Source organism: Ambystoma mexicanum, chromosome 5p (assembly GCF_040938575.1).
Source record: "Ambystoma mexicanum isolate Mex_15411 chromosome 5p, UKY_AmexF1_1, whole genome shotgun sequence".
NCBI lineage: Eukaryota > Metazoa > Chordata > Amphibia > Caudata > Ambystomatidae > Ambystoma > Ambystoma mexicanum.
The window spans coordinates 740020323-740037389 of record NC_090930.1 but is presented as its reverse complement, the minus strand read 5'-3'; the positions used below and the strand labels follow the sequence as shown (position 1 = coordinate 740037389).

General features: G+C 38.9%; 10 non-coding genes across 10 annotated transcripts; 5 read left to right on the top strand and 5 right to left on the bottom strand.

Moving 5' to 3' along the window:
- Window positions 1-677: 677 nt before the first annotated feature.
- On the top strand, window positions 678-749 carry TRNAQ-CUG (transfer RNA glutamine (anticodon CUG)). Its single transcript has one exon. It is a non-coding gene; the product is annotated as a tRNA-Gln (tRNA).
- Window positions 750-1992: 1243 nt separating this feature from the next.
- Window positions 1993-2064, top strand: TRNAQ-CUG (transfer RNA glutamine (anticodon CUG)). The gene has a single exon. It is a non-coding gene; the product is annotated as a tRNA-Gln (tRNA).
- Window positions 2065-2979: 915 nt separating this feature from the next.
- On the bottom strand, window positions 2980-3051 carry TRNAQ-UUG (transfer RNA glutamine (anticodon UUG)). The gene has a single exon. It is a non-coding gene; the product is annotated as a tRNA-Gln (tRNA).
- Window positions 3052-5413: 2362 nt separating this feature from the next.
- Window positions 5414-5485, top strand: TRNAQ-CUG (transfer RNA glutamine (anticodon CUG)). The gene has a single exon. It is a non-coding gene; the product is annotated as a tRNA-Gln (tRNA).
- A 912-nt stretch (window positions 5486-6397) lies between these two features.
- On the bottom strand, window positions 6398-6469 carry TRNAQ-UUG (transfer RNA glutamine (anticodon UUG)). The gene has a single exon. It is a non-coding gene; the product is annotated as a tRNA-Gln (tRNA).
- A 1239-nt stretch (window positions 6470-7708) lies between these two features.
- TRNAQ-UUG (transfer RNA glutamine (anticodon UUG)) lies at window positions 7709-7780 on the bottom strand. The gene has a single exon. It is a non-coding gene; the product is annotated as a tRNA-Gln (tRNA).
- Window positions 7781-10143: 2363 nt separating this feature from the next.
- Window positions 10144-10215, top strand: TRNAQ-CUG (transfer RNA glutamine (anticodon CUG)). The gene has a single exon. It is a non-coding gene; the product is annotated as a tRNA-Gln (tRNA).
- Window positions 10216-12438: 2223 nt separating this feature from the next.
- Window positions 12439-12510, bottom strand: TRNAQ-UUG (transfer RNA glutamine (anticodon UUG)). Its single transcript has one exon. It is a non-coding gene; the product is annotated as a tRNA-Gln (tRNA).
- Window positions 12511-14869: 2359 nt separating this feature from the next.
- Window positions 14870-14941, top strand: TRNAQ-CUG (transfer RNA glutamine (anticodon CUG)). The gene has a single exon. It is a non-coding gene; the product is annotated as a tRNA-Gln (tRNA).
- Window positions 14942-15854: 913 nt separating this feature from the next.
- Window positions 15855-15926, bottom strand: TRNAQ-UUG (transfer RNA glutamine (anticodon UUG)). The gene has a single exon. It is a non-coding gene; the product is annotated as a tRNA-Gln (tRNA).
- Between the last annotated feature and the right edge of the window lie 1141 nt (window positions 15927-17067).

Below are 17067 nucleotides of genomic sequence, written 5' to 3'. Positions count from 1 at the left end.
TTTTTTATTTATTTATATATATATATTTTAGGTTGTAGTTTAGGGAAAAAAAGGGGTTTTTAGAAAAAAAGGGGGAAGGGGGGGACCCCCCGAAACCCCCCCAAAAAGAAAAAAAAAGTGAAAATAAAAAACAAAAACAATTTGACCATTTGGTTTTCGACCAAATGGTTTCGACCAAATGTCCTGTCGACACATTTTTTTCCACCAAATGTCTGGCAACCCAGCTGCCGACTGTTGCTATTGACAGGAGTTCCAGGTGAATAAACTGAGGAGATCACCAGTTCAATTACCTGTGAACACATTTTGAAACTCATTCACAACCAGTTCATACCCGTTCTCTCCATTTTGGCTTTCTGGCTGGCCGAGGGGCCCTTCAGTAATGTTCTTTGCTAACCATTACACCATGGGCCCCTTGCTGGTGCAACCTGACAGAGTTGTAACAGAAATGAGAATCGAGATCTCATGCATCATTTTAACAAACTCATATTCCTAGACCACGGATATTGTGCAAATGTGGAACTGTTTAGTTGGTTGTTGCGCAATAGCAAACTCTTTGCTTTACAGCTCATTTGGATATGATTCTTCCTCTGGAGGCATAAGATAAAAGAATATTGCATATATTCTCTAAAAGGCTCTTTTCTTGCTGCAATGACGTTCATCATGTCACTAAGTATGTAGGTTCCATGGTGTAATGGTTAGCACTCTGGACTCTGAATCCAGCGATCCGAGTTCAAATCTCGGTGGGACCTTGGGAATTATTGTATTTGTTTTCCTCTCAGTGTCTTGTTTTAATAGCAATGACGCTGCTGTGTCGCCCACTTTTATAGCATTATTCCCTGGGTGCATTTGAAAAAAGAAAGATTTTCCATGGATGACGCTCTTTAGCCACAATGAAACCCACCACTTTCTGTGGTGTGAAAGACCCATGGTGTAATGGTAGCACCCTGGAGGTTGAATCCAATAATTTTCATTCAAATCTCTGTAAGAGCTTACCATCAGTCGAACCTTTCCCTTATCGTTTATTGTGGATGTCTTCTTTGAAGAAAGGTATGATCCAACTAAAGTAAGTACATTCACGAATGGGCCCTTGGTCGGTACAAACAGTATTTATACACCTCAGGCCTTTTGTGAATTAAGAAAAGTCTGTTCTTCGTTCTATTTTTCATCTCAAACTGATACCTTCATTTTACAAACATGAAAAGACTGTTAAGACGCTTGATTAATATCATTGATTCTGAATGTGGTCGCTTTTCATAGGATTAACCCTTTAACAATTTTGAAAGAGAATGGCGATACAATAGAGCTGCTTTTCCCAAAATGGTATTATTAATGTTGTTGCTGCATCTTCAAGTAAAAAGAGAACCCATTGGGTCACAGATTGATCATGTTTCTTAACGTTGAGTTAAGTTTGAAAATTTCAAATCTTTTATGTATGTTTCCGATGCAGATCTGCCCATCGACTCAGAATGACCTCGCTGTTCATACATTTAAAAAAATGCATAAAGGTTAAGGTGCTAGGCACAAAAGTGGATTTTTATGAAAAGTTATGCCAGAGAGTGAGAGCGAAAATGAATACCCTACACCACTAACCTTATGAATATTACTATCTTTGGCCTATAATTTAAGACAAAAAGGAGACAAAGTGTGTTAGAGCAAGAGAGAGGTTCCACCGAGACTTGAACTCGGATCACTGGATTTAATGTCCAAAGTGCTAACCATTACACCATGGAACCCTTGTTGGGCAGCGCTTCATAAGGGCAATGAGAATATAGGGCACAGCCAAGATTTTTACTGACCTATAGTAACCGTTTACTGATATTATATCGAAGCAGCGCTGTTGCTGTTGGATGCTGTGCAATCGCAAAGTATTGGCTTCATGCCTCATTTGGATCAAATTCTTCCTCTGGAGTCTAATGATATAGGAATATTACATATTTTCTCTGATGTGCTCTGTTTTGCCAGAATGAAGTGCATCATGCTACTGAATATGTAGGTTCCATGGTGTAATGGTTAGCACGCTGGACTCTGAATCCAGCGATCCGAGTTCAAATCTCGGTGGGACCTTGGGGCTGCTTTTCTTTTAGAGTTGCCTTTCATTTGCAGATAGATATAACAGCAATAGCTTTGCTTTACAGCCCACTTTGATGGCAGTCTTCTTTGACCAAAGAATATTAATAGTTTCTGGGGATGACTTTCTTTTGCCACAAAGAAACTAAGAAACTGCCCACTCTCATATCTCCAAAGCTCCAAGGTATAATGGCTATTAAACTGGCTATTGATCTCAACGATTTGGATTCAAAGCCCAGGAGGCCCCTAAAATCAGTTGAATTGTTTCCTGATAATTTAGAGTTTATTTCTTCTTTCGAGAAAGGTGTGATCCAAATAAAGTAAGTACATTTAAACAAGGGCACTTGATCAGTAAATGCACTACTTTCTAGAACTCATAACTCTTGTAAGTTATAAAAAGTTTGCTCTCCATACAGTTTGTCAACTCAAAGAATTACATTTTTTCCACATTTAATAAGACCATCAAATTGCTTGAAACATAGGAATGATTGTGAAAGTGAATATGATTCACCAAAATAATTGTATAACATGTTTTAATGTTAATAAAATAGGGCTTTTTCCAATCTTTTCACATCAATGTTGTTTCTGCATGTTCCAGTGAGCAGAGAATCTACTGCACATAGTGTGTACATTTTTCTTTTCATAGAGTTAAGGTTGGACATTATGCATCTGTGGAAAATGTTTCTGAGAGATATCTGGGTGCCCACTCTGATTGACCTTAGGGATTGTACATTAACGATATGTAGTTGCATCACTGTATTGGTATCAGGCACCAAAGTGCATTTAAATGTAATGTCGTGCAGAGAGAGAGAGAGTGTGAAAACGGCTATCTGAGTCGACTGAACTTCTGAATATTAACTCTGTTGAATTGTAATTTGAGAAATTAGAAAATGGAGTGTAAGAGCAAGATAACGGTTCCACTGAGACTTGAACTTGGATCGTTGGATTCAAAGTCCAAAGTGCTAACCATTACACCATGGAACCCTTGCAAGATGCACCTGAGAGCGTTGAATCAGAAATGGCAATATAGAGCACATTTACAATTTTTACAGATTCATAGTCCCAATTGACTGATATCATACAAACACAGCGATGTTGTCGATTGACGTTGTGCTATAGCAATCTCTGTGCTTTATAGATCATGTAGATCAAATTCTTCCTCTTGAGGCATATGATTAAGCAATATTAAATATTGTTTCTGACTGCCTCTGTTTTGGCATAATGAAGTTCAGCATTTGCGGAAGTATTTAGGTTCCATGGTCTAATGGTTAGTAGGCTGGACTCTGAATTTAGTAATCTGACATGTTATAGCTATATTTTGTTTTCCTTTGGGTGTATTGTCATTTTATGCACATAGATTTCCTAGCAGTGGCTGTGATGAATAGTTCAATTCGATAGCAGCATCCTTTTGAGAATTTGAAAAAAAAAGAATTAAATAGTCTCTCTGGATGACTCTGCTTTGATTTCTATGTGCACATTCCTTTTGCGTTTCAGAGGGATTGACCAACATACACAACAGTGCTTGGAAGACCTCTTCCTCCCTCATGGCATGTAAAGCTAACCTCTCTCCTACCTTGTGTTTTTTTACTTTTTCACTTCCCCTTCCGAGTCATGATCATGTAACTGAATTTACATTTTTAGACTTTAACTGCAGTAGTTGCTTGTTTTTCATTTTTATTTTTTGTGTACGCATACATCCCTTTTTGTGGGGAGGGGGGAGTGATGTCTGTTTACTTATATTAGCTAATATAGGTCATTTTATGTCCGCTTACAATATGTGTCAGGATTTTTTATGTTGTTTCCAATCAATGTCTAATATCAAGTGGTTTGCAGCAGTCATACAAAGGCACGTAACACCCCCAAAACACCTACATAAGTTAGAAATACTCCGGAAGTGTACTCAGTTTATGAAAAGGCGGTGAATCCCAAATAGAACTGTAAATGTAAGCTAGCAAGCAGACCGTGCACCCCTGTTTGGAACTATGAACTGTGTTTTGCCCTCTATTAACAGAACAATGTAACTGCAGCCCATGTCACATAAAATAGAAAGTAGAGATTATGCAAATTAACTCCCAGAAGAGCCTGGTGTCACCCCAAAAGGTGTCATGCTTTTGACACCAAGAAACATCCACACACCCTGCGAACCTCAAAAACGTACAGGAAACCATGTCCAGCGCTTTGCTCCCAGAGGAGATAAGGTTGAAAAACCACCCTATGTTAAAAGTGTCCATAATCTATGCCAGCTGCCCTGTCTATAGAACCTGGCTGTTCGTGGCCATTCGGGGCCTAGTGGCATGAGTGGAAGGGTTTAACCTGCCTTGGTTCTTGGGCTTGGTTTCATCATACCTCAGTTTACAATGGCACTCTGCCGCTTTGTCAGGCTTTAAAGAAGCCTGACTCCTGCAGAGCAAAAGATCTGATTATTTCCTTACATGTTTTGTACGTAAGAATGCAGATGGTTCTCTGAGCCTCCTATGGTGGTTATTAAGCATGGTATACATACCATAGCATGTAACTGTGCCTACAAATGGAACATTTTGTTCATTTATTAGGGAGTTGTGAAAATGGCAAAATCAAATTGCCATTACTGACACAGACCAGCTGCCGCTGTCCGGACATTTCGTCGAAAGACATTTGGTCGACGTAATTTGGTTGAAAGCCAAATGGTCGATTTTTTTATTTATTTATATATATATTTTTTAGGTTGTAGTTTAGGGAAAAAAGGGGGGTTTTAGAAAAAAAGGGGGAAGGGGGGGACCCCCTGAAACCTCCCCCAAAAAAAAAAAGTGAAAATAAAAAACAAAAACAATTCGACCATTTGGTTTTCGACCAAATGGTTTCGACCAAATGTCCTGTCGACAAATTTTTTTCAACGAAATGTCTGGCAACCCAGCTGCCGACTGTTGCTATTGACAGGAGTTCCAGGTGAATAAACTGAGGAGATCACCAGTTCAATTACCTGTGAACGCATTTTGAAGCTCATTCACAACCAGTTCATGCCCGTTCTCTCCATTTTGGCTTTCTGGCTGGCCGAGGGGCCCTTCAGTAATGTTCTTTGCTAACCATTACACCATGGGCCCCTTGCTGGTGCAACCTGACAGAGTTGTAACAGAAATGAGAATCGAGATTTCATGCATCATTTTAACAAACTCATATTCCTAGCCCACGGATATTGTGCAAATGTGGAACTGTTTAGTTGGTTGTTGCGCAATAGCAAACTCTTTGCTTTACAGCTTATTTGGATAGGATTCTTCCTCTGGAGGCATAAGATAAAAGAATATTGCATACATTCTCTGAAAGGCTCTTTTTTTGCTGCAATGACGTTCATCATGTCACTAAGTATGTAGGTTCCATGGTGTAATGGTTAGCACTCTGGACTCTGAATCCAGCGATCCGAGTTCAAATCTCGGTGGGACCTTGGGAGTTACTGTGTTTGTTTTCCTCTCAGTGTCTTGTTTTAATAGCAATGACGCTGCTGTGTCGCCCACTTTCATAGCATTATTCCCTGGGTGCATTTGAAAAAAGAAAGATTTTCCATGGATGACGCTCTTTAGCCACAATGAAACCCACCACTTTCTGTGGTGTGAAAGACCCATGGTGTAATGGTAGCACCCTGGAGGTTGAATCCAATAATTTGCATTCAAATCTCTGTAAGAGCTTACCATCAGTCGAACCTTTCCCTTATCGTTTATTGTGGATGTCTTCTTTGAAGAAAGGTATGATCCAACTAAAGTAAGTACATTCACGAATGGGCCCTTGGTCGGTACAAACAGTATTTATACACCTCAGGCCTTTTGTGAATTAAGAAAAGTGTGTTCTTCGTTCTATTTTTCATCTCAAACTGATACCTTCATTTTACAAACATGTAAAGACTGTTAAGACGCTTGATTAATATCATTGATCCTGAATGTGGTCGCTTTTCATAGGATTAACCCTTTAACAATTTTGAAAGAGAATGGCGATACAATAGAGCTGCTTTTCCCAAAATGGTATTATTAATGTTGTTGCTGCATCTTCAAGTAAAAAGAGAATCCATTGGGTCACAGATTGAGCATGTTTCTTAACATTGAGTTAAGTTTGAAAATTTCAAATCTTTTATGTATGTTTCCGATGCAGATATGCCCATTGACTCAGAATGACCTCACTGTTCATACATTTAAAAAAATGCATAAAGGTTAAGGTGCTAGGCACAAAAGTGGATTTTTATGAAAAGTTATGCCAGAGAGTGAGAGCGAAAATGAATACCCTATACCACTAACCTTATGAATATTACTATCTTTGGCCTATAATTTAAGACAAAAAGGAGACAAAATGTGTTAGAGCAAGAGAGAGGTTCCACCGAGACTTGAACTCAGATCGCTGGATTCAAAGTCCAAAGTGCTAACCATTACACCATGGAACCCTTGTTGGGCAGAGCTTCATTAGGGCAATGAGAATATAGGGCACAGTCAAGATTTTTACTGACCTATAGTAACCGTTTACTGATATTATATCGAAGCAGCACTGTTGCTGTTGGATGCTGTGCACTCGCAAAGTATTGGCTTCATGCCTCATTTGGATCAAATTCTTCCTCTGGAGTCTAATGATATAGGAATATTACATATTTTCTCTGATGTGCTCTGTTTTGCCAGAATGAAGTGCATCATGCTACGGATTATGTAGGTTCCATGGTGTAATGGTTAGCACTCTGGACTCTGTATCCAGCAATCCGAGTTCAAATCTTGGTGGGACCTTGGGGCTGCTTCTCTTTTAGAGTTGCCTTTCATTTGCAGATAGATATAACAGCAATAGCTTTGCTTTACAGCCCACTTTGATGGCAGTCTTCTTTGACCAAAGAATTATTAATAGTTTCTGGGGATGACTCTCTTTTGCCACAAAGAAACTGCCCACTCTCATATCTCCAAAGCTCCAAGGTATAATGGCTATTAAACTGGCTTTTGATCTCAGCGATTTGCATTCAAAGCCCAGGAGGCCCCTAAAATCAGTTGAATTGTTTCCTGATAATTTAGAGTTTATTTCTTCTTTCGAGAAAGGTGTGATCCAAATAAAGTAAGTACATTTAAACAAGGGCACTTGATCAGTAAATGCACTACTTTCTAGAACTCATAACTCTTGTAAGTTATAAAAAGTTTGCTCTCCATACAGTTTGTCAGCTCAAAGAATTACATTTTTTACACATTTAATAAGACCATCAAATTGCTTGAAACATAGGAATGATTGTGAAAGTGAATATGATTCACCAAAATAATTGTATAACATTTTTTAATGTTAATAAAATAGGGCTTTTTCCAATCTTTTCACATCAATGTTGTTTCTGCATGTTCCAGTGAGCAGAGAATCTACTGCACATAGTGTGTACATTTTTCTTTTCATAGAGTTAAGGTTGGACATTATTCATCTGTGGAAAATGTTTCTGAGAGATATCTGGGTGCCCACTCTGATTGACCGTAGGGTTTGTACATTAACAATATGTAGTTGCATCACTGTATTGGTATCGGGCACCAAAGTGCATTTAAATGTAATGTCGTGCAGAGAGAGAGAGAGTGTGAAAACGGCTACCTGAGTCGACTGAACTTCTGAATATTAACTCTGTTGAATTGTAATTTGAGAAATTAGAAAATGGAGTGTAAGAGCAAGATAATGGTTCCACCGAGACTTCAACTCGGATCGTTGGATTCAAAGTCCAAAGTGCTAACCATTACACCATGGAACCCTTGCGAGATGCACCTGAGAGCGTTGAATCAGAAATGGCAATATAGAGCACATTTACAATTTTTACAGATTCATAGTCCCAATTGACTGATATCATACAAACACAGCGATGTTGTCGATTGACGTTGTGCTATAGCAATCTCTGTGCTTTATAGATCATGGAGATCAAATTCTTCCTCTTGAGGCATATGATTAAGCAATATTAAATATTGTTTCTGACTGTCTCTGTTTTGGCATAATGAAGTTCAGCATTTGCGTAAGTATTTAGGTTCCATGGTCTAATGGTTAGTAGGCTGGACTCTGAATTTAGTAATCCGACATGTTATAGCTATATTTTGTTTTCCTTTGGGTGTATTGTCATTTTATGCACATAGATTTCCTAGCAGTGGCTGTGATGAATAGTTCAATTTGATAGCAGCTTCCTTTTGAGAATTTGAAAAAAAAAGAATTAAATAGTCTCTCTGGATGACTCTGCTTTGATTTCTATGTGCACATTCCTTTTGCGTTTCAGAGGGATTGACCAACATACACAACAGTGCTTGGAAGACCTCTTCCTCCCTCATGGCATGTAAAGCTAACCTCTCTCCTACCTTGTGTTTTTTTACTTTTTAACTTCCCCTTCCGAGTCATGATCATGTAACTGAATTTTTCATTTTTAGATTTTAACTGCAGTAGTTGCTTGTTTTTCATTTTTATTTTTTGTGTACGCATACATCCCTTTTTGTGGGGAGGGGGGAGTGATGTCTGTTTACTTATATTAGCTAATATAGCTCATTTTATGTCCGCTTACAATATGTGTCAGGATTTTTTATGTCGTTTCCAATCAATGTCTAATATCAAGTGGTTTGCAGCAGTCATACAAAGGCACGTAACACCCCCAAAACACCTACATAAGTTAGAAATACTCCGGAAGAGTACTCAGTTTATGAAAAGGCGGTGAATCCCAAATAGAACTGTAAATGTAAGCTAGCAAGCAGACCGTGCACCCCTGTTTGGAACTATGACCTGTGTGTTGCCCTCTATTAACAGAACAATGTAACTGCAGCCCATGTCACATAAAATAGAAAGTAGAGATTATGCAAATTAACTCCCAGAAGAGCCTGGTGTCACCCCAAAAGGTGTCATGCTTTTCACACCAAGAAACATCCACACATAGATCCCTGCGAACCTCAAAAACGTACAGGAAACCCTGTCCAGCGCTTTGCTCCCAGAGGAGATAAGGTTGAAAAACCACCCTATGTTAAAACTGTCCATAATCCAAGCCAGCTGCCCTGTCTTAAGAACCTGGCCGTTCGGGGCCTAGGGGCATGAGTGGAAGGGTTTAACCTGCCTGGTTTCTTGGGCTTGGTTTCATCATGCCTCAGTTTACAATGGCACTCTGCCGCTTTGTCAGGCTTTAAAGAAGCCTGACTCCTGCAGAGCAAAAGATCTGATTATTTCCTTACATGTTTTGTACGTAAGAATGCGGATGGTGCTCTGAGCCTCCTATGGTGGTTATTAAGCATGGTATAAATACCATAGCATGTAACTGTGCCTACAAATGGAACATTTTGTTCATTTATTAGGGATTGTGAAAATGGCAAAATCAAATTGCCATTACTGACACAGACCAGCTGCCGCTGTCCGGACATTTCGTCGAAAGACATTTCGTCGACGTAATTTGGTCGAAAGCCAAATGGTCGATTTTTTTATTTATTTATATATATTTTTTTTAGGTTGTAGTTTAGGGAAAAAAAAAGGGTTTTTTAGAAAAAAAGGGGGTTGGCGGGACCCCCCCAAACCCCCCCCCCCAAAAAAAAAAAAAAGTGAAAATAAAAAACAAAAACAATTCGACCATTTGGTTTTCGACCAAATGGTTTCGACCAAATGTCCTGTCGACAAATTTTTTTGGATGAAATGTCTGGCAACCCAGCTGCAGACTGTTGCTATTGACAGGAGTTCCAGGTGAATAAATTGAGGAGATCACCAGTTCAATTACCTGTGAACGCATTTTGAAGCTCATTCACAACCAGTTCATGCCCGTTCTCTCCATTTTGGCTTTCTGGCTGGCCGAGGGGCCCTTCAGTAATGTTCTTTGCTAACCATTACACCATGGGCCCCTTGCTGGTGCAACCTGACAGAGTTGTAACAGAAATGAGAATCGAGATCTCATGCATCATTTTAACAAACTCATATTCCTAGCCCACGGATATTGTGCAAATGTGGAACTGTTTAGTTGGTTGTTGCGCAATAGCAAACTCTTTGCTTTACAGCTCATTTGGATAGGATTCTTCCTCTGGAGGCATAAGATAAAAGAATATTGCATACATTCTCTAAAAGGGTCTTTTTTGCTGCAATGACGTTCATCATGTTACTAAGTATGTAGGTTCCATGGTGTAATGGTTAGCACTCTGGACTCTGAATCCAGCGATCCGAGTTCAAATCGCGGTGGGACCTTGGGAATTACTGTGTTTGTTTTCCTCTCAGTGTCTTGATTTAATAGCAATGACGCTGCTGTGTCGCCCACTTTCATAGCATTATTCCCTGGGTGCATTTGAAAAAAGAAAGATTTTCCATGGATGACGCTCTTTAGCCACAATGAAACCCACCACTTTCTGTGGTGTGAAAGACCCATGGTGTAATGGTAGCACCCTGGAGGTTGATACCAATAATTTGCATTCAAATCTCTGTAAGAGCTTACCATCAGTCGAACCTTTCTCTTATCGTTTATTGTGGATGTCTTCTTTGAAGAAAGGTATGATCCAACTAAAATAAGTACATTCACGAATGGGCCCTTGGTCGGTACAAACAGTATTTATACACCTCAGGCCTTTTGTGAATTAAGAAAAGTGTGTTCTTCGTTCTATTTTTCATCTCAAACTGATACCTTCATTTTACAAACATGTAAAGACTGTTAAGACGCTTGATTAATATCATTGATTCTGAATGTGGTCGCTTTTCATAGGATTAACCCTTTAACAATTTTGAAAGCGAATGGCGATACAATAGAGCTGCTTTTCCCAAAATGGTATTATTAATGTTGTTGCTGCATCTTCAAGTAAAAAGAGAATCCATTGGGTTACAGATTGAGCATGTTTCTTAACATTGAGTTAAGTTTGAAAATTTCAAATCTTTTATGTATGTTTCCGATGCAGATCTGCCCATCGACTCAGAATGACCTCACTGTTCATACATTTAAAAAAAATGCATAAAGGTTAAGGTGCTAGGCACAAAAGTGGATTTTATGAAAAGTTATGCCAGAGAGTGAGAGCGAAAATGAATACCCTACACCACTAACCTTATGAATATTACTATCTTTGGCCTATAATTTAAGACAAAAAGGAGACAAAGTGTGTTAGAGCAAGAGAGAGATTCCACCGAGACTTGAACTCGGATCGCTGGATTCAAAGGCTAAAGTGCTAACCATTACACCATGGAACCCTTTTTGGGCAAAGCTTCATACGTGCAATGAGAATATAGGGCACAGTCAAGATTTTTACTGACCTATAGTAACCGTTTACTGATATTATATCGAAGCAGCACTGTTGCTGTTGGATGCTGTGCAATCGCAAAGTATTGGCTTCATGCCTCATTTGGATCAAATTCTTCCTCTGGAGTCTAATGATATAGGAATATTACATATTTTCTCTGATGTGCTCTGTTTTGCCAGAATGAAGTGCATCATGCTACGGATTATGTAGGTTCCATGGTGTAATGGTTAGCATTCTGGACTCTGAATCCAGCAATCCGAGTTAAAATCTCCGTGGGACCTTGGGGCTGCTTCTCTTTTAGAGTTGCCTTTCATTTGCAGATAGATATAACAGCAATAGCTTTGCTTTACAGCCCACTTTGATGGCAGTCTTCTTTGACCAAAGAATTATTAATAGTTTCTGGGGATGACTCTCTTTTGCCACAAAGAAACTGCCCACTCTCATATCTCCAAAGCTCCAAGGTATAATGGCTATTAAACTGGCTTTTGATCTCAGCGATTTGCATTCAAAGCCCAGGAGGCCCCTAAAATCAGTTGAATTGTTTCCTGATAATTTAGAGTTTATTTCTTCTTTCGAGAAAGGTGTGATCTAAATAAAGTAAGTACATTTAAACAAGGGCACTTGATCAGTAAATGCACTACTTTCTAGAACTCATAACTCTTGTAAGTTATAAAAATGTTGCTCTCCATACAGTTTGTCAGCTCAAAGAATTACATTTTTTACACATTTAATAAGACCATCAAATTGCTTGAAACATAGGAATGATTGTGAAAGTGAATATGATTCACCAAAATAATTGTATAACATTTTTTAATGTTAATAAAATAGGGCTTTTTCCAATCTTTTCACATCAATGTTGTTTCTGCATGTTCCAGTGAGCAGAGAATCTACTGCACATAGTGTGTACATTTTTCTTTTCATAGAGTTAAGGTTGGACATTATTCATCTGTGGAAAATGTTTCTGAGAGATATCTGGGTGCCCACTCTGATTGACCGTAGGGATTGTACATTAACGATATGTAGTTGCATCACTGTATTGGTATCGGGCACCAAAGTGCATTTAAATGTAATGTCGTGCAGAGAGAGAGAGAGTGTGAAAACGGCTACCTGAGTCGACTGAACTTCTGAATATTAACTCTGTTGAATTGTAATTTGAGAAATTAGAAAATGGAGTGTAAGAGCAAGATAATGGTTCCACCGAGACTTCAACTCGGTTCGTTGGATTCAAAGTCCAAAGTGCTAACCATTACACCATGGAACCCTTGCGAGATGCACTTGAGAGCGTTGAATCAGAAATGTCAATATAGAGCACATTTACAATTTTTACAGATTCATAGTCCCAATTGACTGATATCATACAAACACAGCGATGTTGTCGATTGACGTTGTGCTATAGCAATCTCTGTGCTTTATAGATCATGGAGATCAAATTCTTCCTCTTGAGGCATATGATTAAGCAATATTAAATATTGTTTCTGACTGTCTCTGTTTTGGCATAATGAAGTTCAGCATTTGCGTAAGTATTTAGGTTCCATGGTCTAATGGTTAGTAGGCTGGACTCTGAATTTAGTAATCCGACATGTTATAGCTATATTTTGTTTTCCTTTGGGTGTATTGTCATTTTATGCACATAGATTTCCTAGCAGTGGCTGTGATGAATAGTTCAATTTGATAGCAGCTTCCTTTTGAGAATTTGAAAAAAAAAGAATTAAATAGACTCTCTGGATGACTCTGCTTTGATTTCTATGTGCACATTCCTTTTGCGTTTCAGAGGGATTTACCAACATACACAACAGTGCTTGGAAGACCTCTTCCTCCCTCATGGCATGTAAAGCTAACCTCTCTCCTACCTTGTGTTTTTTTACTTTTTAACTTCCCCTTCCGAGTCATGATCATGTAACTGAATTTACATTTTTAGATTTTAACTGCAGTAGTTGCTTGTTTTTCATTTTTATTTTTTGTGTACGCATACATCCCTTTTTGTGGGGAGGGGGGAGTGATGTCTGTTTACTTATATTAGCTAATATAGCTCATTTTATGTCCGCTTACAATATGTGTCAGGATTTTTTATGTCGTTTCCAATCAATGTCTAATATCAAGTGGTTTGCAGCAGTCATACAAAGGCACGTAACACCCCCAAAACACCTACATAAGTTAGAAATACTCCGGAAGAGTACTCAGTTTATGAAAAGGCGGTGAATCCCAAATAGAACTGTAAATGTAAGCTAGCAAGCAGACCGTGCACCCCTGTTTGGAACTATGACCTGTGTGTTGCCCTCTATTAACAGAACAATGTAACTGCAGCCCATGTCACATAAAATAGAAAGTAGAGATTATGCAAATTAACTCCCAGAAGAGCCTGGTGTCACCCCAAAAGGTGTCATGCTTCTCACACCAAGAAACATCCACACATAGATCCCTGCGAACCTCAAAAACGTACAGGAAACCCTGTCCAGCGCTTTGCTCCCAGAGGAGATAAGGTTGAAAAACCACCCTATGTTAAAAGTGTCCATAATCCATGCCAGCTGCCCTGTCTTAAGAACCTGGCCGTTCGGGGCCTAGGGGCATGAGTGGAAGGGTTTAACCTGCCTGGTTTCTTGGGCATGGTTTCATCATGCCTCAGTTTACAATGGCACTCTGCTGCTTTGTCAGGCTTTAAAGAAGCCTGACTCCTGCAGAGCAAAAGATCTGATTATTTCCTTACATGTTTTGTACGTAAGAATGCGGATGGTGCTCTGAGCCTCCTATGGTGGTTATTAAGCATGGTATACATACCATAGCATGTAACTGTGCCTACAAATGGAACATTTTGTTCATTTATTAGGGATTGTGAAAATGGCAAAATCAAATTGCCATTACTGACACAGACCAGCTGCCGCTGTCCGGACATTTCGTCGAAAGACATTTGGTCGACGTAATTTGGTCGAAAGCCAAATGGTCGATTTTTTTATTTATTTATATATATATTTTTTAGGTTGTAGTTTAGGGAAAAAAAGGGGGTTTTTAGAAAAAAAGGAGGTTGGGGGGACTCCCCCAAAACCCCCCAAAAAAAAAAACAAAAGTGAAAATAAAAAACAAAAACAATTCGACCATTTGGTTTTCGACCAAATGGTTTCGACCAAATGTCCTGTCGACAAATTTTTTTTGACGAAATGTCTGGCAACCCAGCTGCAGACTGTTGCTATTGACAGGAGTTCCAGGTGAATAAATTGAGGAGATCACCAGTTCAATTACCTGTGAACGCATTTTGAAGCTCATTCACAACCAGTTCATGCCCGTTCTCTCCATTTTGGCTTTCTGGCTGGCCCAGGGGCCCTTCAGTAATGTTCTTTGCTAACCATTACACCATGGGCCCCTTGCTGGTGCAACCTGACAGAGTTGTAACAGAAATGAGAATCGAGATCTCATGCATCATTTTAACAAACTCATATTCCTAGCCCACGGATATTGTGCAAATGTGGAACTGTTTAGTTGGTTGTTGCGCAATAGCAAACTCTTTGCTTTACAGCTCATTTGGATAGGATTCTTCCTCTGGAGGCATAAGATAAAAGAATATTGCATACATTCTCTAAAAGACTCTTTTTTGCTGCAATGACGTTCATCATGTCACTAAGTATGTAGGTTCCATAGTGTAATGGTTAGCACTCTGGACTCTGAATCCAGCGATCTGAGTTCAAATCGCGGTGGGACCTTGTGAATTACTGTGTTTGTTTTCCTCTCAGTGTTTTGTTTTAATAGCAATGACGCTGCTGTGTCACCCACTTTCATAGCATTATTCCCTGGGTGCATTTGAAAAAAGAAAGATTTTCCATGGATGACGCTCTTTAGCCACAATGAAACCCACCACTTTCTGTGGTGTGAAAGACCCATGGTGTAATGGTAGCACCCTGGAGGTTGAATCCAATAATTTGCATTCAAATCTCTGTAAGAGCTTACCATCAGTCGAACCTTTCCCTTATCGTTTATTGTGGATGTCTTCTTTGAAGAAAGGTATGATCCAACTAAAATAAGTACATTCACGAATGGGCCCTTGGTCGGTACAAACAGTATTTATACACCTCAGGCCTTTTGTGAATTAAGAAAAGTCTGTTCTTTGTTCTATTTTTCATCTCAAACTGATACCTTCATTTTACAAACATGTAAAGACTGTTAAGACGCTTGATTAATATAATTGATTCTGAATGTGGTCGCTTTTCATAGGATTAACCCTTTAACAATTTTGAAAGAGAATGGCGATACAATAGAGCTGCTCTTCCCAAAATGGTATTATTAATGTTGTTGCTGCATCTTCAAGTAAAAAGATAATCCATTGGGTCACAGATTGAGCATGTTTCTTAACATTGAGTTAAGTTTGAAAATTTCAAATCTTTTATGTATGTTTCCGATGCAGATCTGCCCATCGACTCAGAATGACCTCACTGTTCATACATTTAAAACAAATGCATAAAGGTTAAGGTGCTAGGCACAAAAGTGGATTTTTATGAAAAGTTATGCCAGAGAGTGAGAGCGAAAATGAATACCCTACACCACTAGCCTTATGAATATTACTATCTTTGGCCTATAATTTAAGACAAAAAGGAGACAAAATGTGTTAGAGCAATAGAGAGGTTCCACCGAGACTTGAACTCAGATCGCTGGATTCAAAGTCAAAAGTGCTAACCATTACACCATGGAACCCTTGTTGGGCAAAGCTTCATGAGGGCAATGAGAATATAGGGCACAATCAAGATTTTTACTGACCTATAGTAACCGTTTACTGATATTATATCGAAGCAGCACTGTTGCTGTTGGATGCTGTGCAATCGCAAAGTATTGGCTTCATGCCTCATTTGGATCAAATTCTTCCTCTGGAGTCTAATCATATAGGAATATTACATATTTTCTCTGATGTGCTCTGTTTTGCCACAATGAAGGGCATCATGCTACTGAATATGTATGTTTCATGGTGTAATGGTTAGCCCTCTGGACTCTGAATCCAGCGATCCGAGTTCAAATCTTGGTGGGACCTTGGGGCTGCTTCTCTTTTAGAGTTGCCTTTCATTTGCAGATATATATGACAGCAATAGCTTTGCTTTACAGCCCACTTTGATGGCAGTCTTCTTTGACCAAAGAATATTAATAGTTTCTGGGATGACTCTCTTTTGCCACAAAGAAACTGCCCACTCTCATATCTCCAAAGCTCCAAGGTATAATGGCTATTAAAGTGGCTTTTGATCTCAGCGATTTGCATTCAAAGCCCAGGAGGCCCCTAAAATCAGTTGAATTGTTTCCTGATAATTTAGAGTTTATTTCTTCTTTCGAGAAAGGTGTGATCCAAATAAAGTAAGTACATTTAAACAAGGGCACTTGATCAGTAAATGCACTACTTTCTAGAACTCATAACTCTTGTAAGTTATAAAAAGTTTGCTCTCCATACAGTTTGTCAGCTCAAAGAATTACATGTTTCACACATTTAATAAGACCATCAAATTGCTTGAAACATAGGAATGATTGTGAAAGTGAATATGATTCACCAAAATAATTGTATAACATTTTTAATGTTAATAAAATAGGGCTTTTTCCAATCTTTTCACATCAATGTTGTTTCTGCATGTTCCAGTGAGCAGAGAATCTACTGCACATAGTGTGTACATTTTTCTTTTCATAGAGTTAAGGTTGGACCTTATTGATCTGTGGAAAATGTTTCTGAGAGATATCTGGGTGCCCACTCTGATTGACCTTAGGGATTGTACATTAACGATATGTAGTTGCATCACTGTATTGGTATCAGGCACCAAAGTGCATTTAAAAGTTATGTCGTGCAGAGAGAGAGAGAGTG